At 42.6% G+C, this 8,153-nt stretch overlaps 1 pseudogene; it reads left to right on the top strand.

The window, feature by feature from the left end:
* Positions 1-2,796: 2,796 nt before the first annotated feature.
* Positions 2,797-3,726, top strand: LOC136322276 (large ribosomal subunit protein uL10 pseudogene; annotated as a pseudogene).
* Positions 3,727-8,153: the final 4,427 nt, after the last annotated feature.

The raw sequence follows: 8,153 nt of genomic DNA, 5'->3' as shown, positions 1-8,153 counted from the left end.
TGTTTGGCCATTGATCTTTTCCATCTTGAGTCATTTGCTTTTTGCTTAGTATTATTACTGTAGAAACATTTTTAGATTCTTTTCTTTCCCTTCACTCCCATGAATATGATTAGACAAGCTGCCATCACTGCTGGACCAGGGGCTAAGTCTGTCACCACATCTAGCAGACTCCACTGCTCCTTTGTGGCAGCTGATCACAAGTTCCTCATCATTTCGCAGATGAACGGAAACTCTGGTCAAAGGCTGAGCTCTTAAGAGTTCCTGTGATCTTTTTTTTTCTTTTCCTTTTTCTTCTTTTTTCAAGTAAGAAGAAGAAAGATAGAGAGACAGACTCCTGCATGTGTCCCAACCAGGATCCACCTGGCGACGCCCATCTGGGGCCAATGCTCTGCCCATCTGGGACCATGCTCACAATGGAGCTATTTTTAGCACCTGAGGTAGAGGTTCCATGGGGCCATGATCAGGGCTGGGGGCCAACTCACTCAAACCAATTAAGCCATGGCTCTAGGAAAGGAAGGGAGACAGAGAGAGAAAAGAGAGGGGTGGAGAAGCAGATGATCACCTCTCTTGAGTGCCCTGATCAGGAATCAAACCTGCCATCCACATGCCATGCCACACTCTACCATTGAGCAAACCGTCCAGGGCTAATCTTTTTCTTTAGCAATCATTTATTTGAGTACTTGTGATGGCTAAGGTTTTTGATTTATTACCCAATTAAATCTTCAAAGCATTTCATAAAGGAAGTTTTGTATTATCACTTGGTAGAGGACAGAAATGAGCCTAAGAACCCATCAATAGGGTTAAGTGGCACAAGCCAGCAGCGAGGGGACATACAGCTATCAGTGGGGTGGGTGTACACTGATCCCTGGGAAATAGAAGACAAGGTTAGTTGGGCAGATAAATTCTGTCTTTTCCATGGAGTTGTAGCCCTCGCAGAAAAGTTCTCTTTGGGAGTAAACGTGCTTGCTGCACAGTCCACTGTCTCTCCTCATGGCTCACCGTGACTCCCCAGCTGGTGCTGTAATGTGTTACAGCACACTGATTCACACTTTCTCTTGTCTCACAGCCCGTCCTCGCCCTCACTGCCCTAGGGGTGCTCCTCCAAAAAAAAAAAATACCAGAACTTTCATTCTTGCCTCAGTTCTGCATTCTTGAGGACCTGGGTTGAGACAATTATGTTATATTCCCAATTTAGAACATTGGGTCATTGTCTTAAAAATAGTTCACTGAGTCATGAAGAGGCTTATGGGCATAGTAACTTAAATTACAACTCAGAAAAGCGCCCCACATATAAGCAGTGCATAGGGATGTCTGAAACTTTGGAATACGAGTCTGTGTGAATCAAACAAATGATCATTTCACCTGAGAAACAGAAAAAGAAAAAGTCAAGTTCAAAGTGGACTGTCTTCTAAGGAACTTTGTTAGACTTTTGTATCATTTTCAAACAAAACACTGAGCTCTCTGCTAGAACAATTGAGGGTTTTTCCCCCCTATTTTTAAGATAAGTACAAGATAATGCTTTGTAGTATATAATTCTTTTGCTAAGGACAAAGAAGAGATCAAAACCATAAAGTCATCTTCAAACTTCCACTCCTTTTATTTTTTAAGTTTTTAAAAAGATTTATTGATTTTAGAGAGATAGAATGGAGGGGAGAGAGAGAAATAAACATTGACCTGCTTTACACATCCGTGCTTTCATTAGTTAACTCCTGCATGTGCCCAGACCTGAGACCGAATCTACAACCCCGGCGTGTCAGACAGTGCTCCAACTGACTGAGCCCCCTGGCCAGGGCTTGACTCCCTTTTAGTAAAAACAAGTAGTTTGCTTTGCTGCCAAGAATCTGATAAAACCAGTCCCAAATTTACAAATGCTATGCCAAGAGAAAAATTTATTCACAAAATTCCTATATAAAACACATCAGTGGACATCACGTAAAATATTCAGTGGCATAAAATGTGGAAAGGCCATCACTATCTATAGGTATGAGCAGCTATTTTACCTTATAGCTGTATTAAAATGCTAGGTCCAAAGTAGGAATCAGCTTTTGGCTTAGGCACAAGTCAAGTTAGGCTGGACTACAAGGAGCAACAGATAAACCCTGAAACTATGCCTTCATTAAATCTGATACAGCTGGGCAACCCCTTCCATGTTGTAGCTGGGCCGTGTAGAATAGGATCTTCCAAGATCTTTGCAGCATGAGATGAGATGGAGAAGTCACATCACCTCTTAGATACCTTGGCCTGAACATGACACTGGGAAATGCCAGGAGAAAACTATGTGGGTACTGCCACAGTACTCGTTTGCATGAGGAAGAAGAATTAAAGACTTTGTTGTTGCTGATTGATGAGAACCAGGTTAGACAGGGTTACCTGGGAGCCCTAATGAGAACCCATGCTGTGGGAAACTGATGTATGTGTGTGTGTGATTAAATAACCTGGAGATGTAATATGAACTAAAATAAGAAGCATTCTAGGGTGAAAGTTTCCTATAGTTTCTGAACGTATTTGACAAATTCACCAAAACGTACCATTTGTGATGACCTACGCCTTTGAGTCAGGATGCTCTAATTCATTAGAAATAAGGAATAAGAAAAAAATAATCAATGGAGACTTCATCTATGCATCCATCCATTTACTTTCCAGCCATAACTTTTTTTTTAAATATCAAAATTATTATTTCTGTTACTAATATAAAAATACATTATTTAGAATGTTAATGTCTTTTTTTATGAGGCATCTTCATGAGAGTGACATTGTTTTTAAACCTTGTGTGGCAATCCCAAATGTACCACCGTGATGTCCAGGTTAGACAGGGTTACCTGGGAGCCCTAATTCTTCTTTATGATCATCGCATTTTTGATGACGATCCAAAATGCTTCATGGTGGAAGCAGACGATGGGGGTTCCGAGAAGATGCCGCAGATCCGCAGATCCCCGAGCAGAAAGGCTGTGGTCCTGCTGGGCAGGCACGGTGATGTGCAGGGGAACCCAAGGGCATCTGGAAAACAGTCTAGCTGTGGAGAAACTATTGCCTCATACCCAAGGGAATGTAGGGAGAACCTCACCGAGATTAGGAATCTGCTGCTGGCCAGCAAGGTACCAGCTGCCACCCATGCTGGTGCCATCGTCCTCCCTGTGTGAAGTCACTGTGCCAACGCAGAGCACTGATCTGAGGCCCAGAAGGCCTCCTTCTTCCAGGCATTAGGCATCAACACGAACATCTCCAGGGGCACCAGTGAGATCCTGAGTGACAGAAAGTTGATTAAAGCTCAAGACAACATGGGAGCCAGTGAGATCACACTGTTGACATCTCCCCCTCTCCCTTGAGCTGGTTAGCGGTGGCGTCTGCAATAGGAAGTACGTGACATCCCAGAGGAACTTCTGCATTCTGTCTTCCTGCAGGGCATCTGAAACATTGCCAAGGTTTGTCTGCAGCCTGGTTACCAGGGTGTGGCATCAGTACCCCATTTTCTTACCAATGGGCACAAGAGGGTCCTGATTTTTGCCTGTGGAGACTGAATAAACCTTCCCACTTGCTGAAAAGGTCAAGGTCTTCTTGGCTGATTCATCTGCATTTGTAGCTGCTGCTGCTGTGGCTGCTGCTCCCGTGGTTGCTGCCATCCCTGTTGCCCCTGCTGTCGCCACATGTCCCACCAAACTGGAAGCAAAGGGAGAGTCAAGAGTTGGACAAGGACAATCTCTAGTCTCTAATCACCAAAAACACTAAGTCAACCAGCAAGAAAATAGAGGCTTATTTCTCTTAAAGTTAATAAAAATGTTAACAAATATTTTGATTTAAAATTGTAATAAATCCTTTGAGTTTTTCCGAAATTGCCTGAGTGTGAACAGCACACCATTAAATGACTTAAAGATGAAAAAATGTCCCAGGAATACCACTATCTGGTCCTCTGAACAGCTATGGGGAGTCTGCAGACTTGGGGGCTTATCACTTGGGTTCTGTAGCTTTTAAGCCCCAGGTGATGCTGGGCCAGGGGAAGCTTATGACTTATACAGCCCTTGGGCCTCTTCACTTCTTCTGTTCCTTATGTCCTCTGTCCACAGGGCTGAGCGAAAGCATACAAACACTTAGAGTTCAGATGGGGACTTTTCATCCAAATGTGAATCAGGGAGTCATTAATGAAAGACTTGGATACAACAGCAGCTCTCAGAGGAACAAGATGACCTCTGCTCCATCCAGACTGTGAGCTCCCAGGAGGCAGGAAGGTTTTGCTGATGCTGCAGGCTGTCTTGTATTGTGGCATTTCTCCATTTTTTTTTTTACCTGCAATTCTCCATAAGAAATGTTTTTTTCTAACAAAGCCCAATACACATACATATACATGTGTAACAGAACAAAACTTTCCCAAATTAATATTTCCCCCTCTGCTTTAAATGCACTCTCATATTTTCTCTTTTCTCATTTTCCACTTGTTCTGTCATGTTTCATTTTCTCAATGTTGGTCAGTGGAGACCGGATCAGTGGTGTCCAGGGGCACGCACAGGATGCATGGGGGGAAGAGAGAGCGACTACAAAGGGGTAGCATTGACTTTTGTGGTAAGAGGGAGCTATGTGTCTTGATGGTTGTGGCAGTTATACAAATCTACACATGTGTCAGAATTAAGCACATGCGTATAAAAGTGTGCGTGTCAAAGCTGGTAAAATCTGAGCAAGGTCACTCATCTGTATTATTGGTTGGCTCAGTGGTAGAGTGTCAGCCTGGTGTGTGAAAGTCCTGGGTTCGATTCCCAGTCAGGGCACACAGGAGAGGCGACCATCTGCTTCTCCACTCCCCCCCCCCTTCCCTCCTGCAGCCGTGGCTCAAATGGTTCAAGCAAAATGGCTCTAGGAGCTGAGGATGGCTCCATGGCCTCTGCCTCAGGTGCTAAATTAGCTCAGTTGTGGAGCAATGGAGCAGCAGCCCCAGATGGGCAGAACATTGCCCAGTAGGGGGGTTTGCCAGGTGGATCCTGGTCAGGGTGCATGTGGGAGTTTGTCTCTGTCTCCCCATCTCTCACTTAATGATGATGATGATGATGATGATGATGATGATGATGATGATAATAATAATAATAATAAAGATAAATGTATTATGCCAGTGTCAATTTCCTGGTTTTAATAAGATACTATATTCATGTAAGATGCTGCCAGTGGGGGAAGCTGGGTGATGAACACAGGAGCCTCACATGGGACCTCTATGAACTATTTTTGCTATTTCCTGTGTATCTCTAATTATTTCAAAACAAAAAATTTTAACAATATTGCTCAAGACCCATTAAATTGGTATCACGAGGTCAAAACTCACAGTTGAAATATTAAGTTCTATTTCACAAAGGGTGGATGTTGGCTCAGCACATGGTAGGGGCTACATGAAGAGGTCCATTGCCTGTGCAGACCTCTATTGTTCTGGCTGGGGCTCTACAGTGTGAAATCCATCAGCTACCAATGGAGTCGGATTTCTGAGGTTGCATTGAGTCACTCCACCCTGCACTTAAAAAAAAAGACACTGCTCCTCATTCCACTCCTCAGACTTTAGAGCAGTGTTTCTCAAGGCATGGTCCCTGACCCTTGCTGCCCCCACCCCCACCTCACTTAGGGCACTTGCTAAAAATGCAAGTTCCTAGTACTCACTGAGACATACTTAATTAGACTCTTTGGAAATATGCATTTTAAACCTTTTAAAGTCCCAGAGATATTTATGCTCACCATGCTGTTGGGAGGCTTGGAGAGGTTTGCTAAAACTGAATGAATATGTGGGATGTCAATTCCAGTGAACACTGGAAATGAATTTTGTATTTAATGTTCCTCTGTTGTGAAAATAGGATTTCTGAGGGTAACTTTCTTTCTAGCTTAGGTACTGCTCAAACAATAGTTATCACTGTTGACATAAGCTATATTCCCTGCCTTTTATGATAAAAACACTACTTTAGTGACTCAGTTTCTCTAAGCATGAGGACAAAAATTCCAGTCATCTCCTCAGTTCATAGCATTTCTGTATATGACCGTTTGTTCTCAGATGGAAATAATTTCATTAGCATAAGTGGATGCATATTTTATAAACACAGGCACATGTGTTTCAGATTCTACTCATATTTATTTACACATTTTGTAAACACATGTACACACAGAGCCACATGAACATTTTTTTAGGAGAGCACATGGAACATCTTGCTCATGTAAATACCAAAGTTGCTGTCTCGGGACTTTTTTCTCAGGTGGCAAATCAGTTACCGCTCAGGGGCTCTTAGGTAACTCATTTTTACTACCTTCCCTAAGGTAAAAATGTACCCCACTGTTTCGGCCACTGCAAATTTTCTCAACCTCATTCTTCCCATGAGAGAGTCCTGGCCTCTTGTGGAAAACGAACACATCTTAAATGATAATAATTTCTAATAAGTCAATGTCAAGGTCTTCCCAGATAACATCTCTATATCCTCAATACCTAGCCCCAGTGCAGGGACGTTTTCTCAGGTTGAGGAGGGAGCTACTTCCTGCCAAGTAGAAAGCACAGCTCCTTTCTATTACTACCAGAATCTCAGACGCACTTGAAATTGAGGAGTCAATTAAAATGAACCTAGTTGTAGGAAGTCAGGCCTTGCACAGAGCTGGGGGGGGGGGGCATGGGAAAGGTAGCTACAGCCACTTAGATTTAAAAATAATGTCACTTTTCCAAGGCCCACACACGAGACTGAAATAGACCCAATTGTTATTGCTTGCATGAAAAACAATCAGTTAACTACAACCCACTGTATCCTGAGCTAAATCTGTTTCTTTATCTTATTTTTATTAATTTTAATGGAGTGACATTGATAAATCAGGGTACATATGTTCCGAGAAAGCACCTCCAGATTATTTTGACCTTTGATTATGCTGCATACCCCTCACTCAAAGTCAAATCGTCCTCCGTCACCTTCTATCTGGTTTTCTACCCTCCCCCCACTCCCTCCCTCTCCTTCCTCGCCCCTTCCCCACCCCTCCACCCCACTCCCTGTTACCATCACATTCTTGTCCATGTCTCTGAGTCTCATTTTTATGTCCCATCTATGCATTGGTTCATATAGTTCTTAGTTTTTTCCTGATTTACTTATCTCACTCCGTATAATGTTATCAAGATCCATCCATGTTATTGTAAATGATCCGATGTCATCATTTCTTATGGCTGAGTAGTATTCCATAGTATATATGTACCAAAGCTTTTTAATCCACTCGTCCTCTGACGGACACTTGGGCTGTTTCCAGATCTTCGCTATTGTAAACAATGCTGCCATAAACATGGGGGTGCATTTCTCCTTCTGGAACCGTTCTATGGTGTCCTTGGGGTATATTCCTAAAAGTGGGATGGCTGGGTCAAAAGGCAGTTCGATTTTTAATTTTTTGAGGAATCTCCATACTGTTTCCACAGAGGCTGCACCAGTCTGCATTCCCACCAGCAGTGCAGAAGGGTTCCCTTTTCTCCACATCCTCGCCAGCACTTATTCTGTGTTGCTTTGTTGATGAGCGCTATTCTAACCGGTGTGAGGTGATATCTCATTGTGGTTTTAATTTGCATTTCTCTAATGATTAATGATGTCGAGCGTTTTTTCATATGCCTATTGTCCATTTGTTTGTTTTTTTAACTAGGTACTAAATATAATGTAGAGAGAAAACAATGTTAGGTAGAATTATGCTCTCAAAGTTTTCTTTTTTTTTTTAATAAATTTTTATTAATGGTAATGGGATGACATTAATAAATCAGGGTACATATATTCAAAGAAAACATGTCTAGGTTATTTTGTCATCAAATTATGTTGCAAACCCCTCGCCCAAAGTCAGATTGTCCTCCGTCACCCTCTATCTAGTTCTCTGTGCCCCTCCCCCTCCCCCTAACTCTCTCCCTCCCTCCCTCCCATGTCCTCCCTCCCCCCCAACCCTTGGTAACCACCACACTCTTGTCCATGTCTCTTAGTCTCATTTTTATGTTCCACCAATGTATGGAATCATGTAGTTCTTGTTTTTTTCTGATTTGCTTATTTCACTCCTTATAATGTTATCAAGATCCCACCATTTTGCTGTAAATGATCTGATGTCATCATTTCTTATGGCTCAGTAGTATTCCATAGTGTATATGTGCCACATCTTCTTTATCCAGTCTTCTATTGAAGGGCTTTTTGGTTGTT

Source organism: Saccopteryx bilineata, chromosome 2 (assembly GCF_036850765.1).
Source record: "Saccopteryx bilineata isolate mSacBil1 chromosome 2, mSacBil1_pri_phased_curated, whole genome shotgun sequence".
NCBI lineage: Eukaryota > Metazoa > Chordata > Mammalia > Chiroptera > Emballonuridae > Saccopteryx > Saccopteryx bilineata.
The sequence above is the reverse complement of the archived record's forward strand: the minus strand, read 5'-3'. Positions and strand labels throughout refer to the sequence as shown.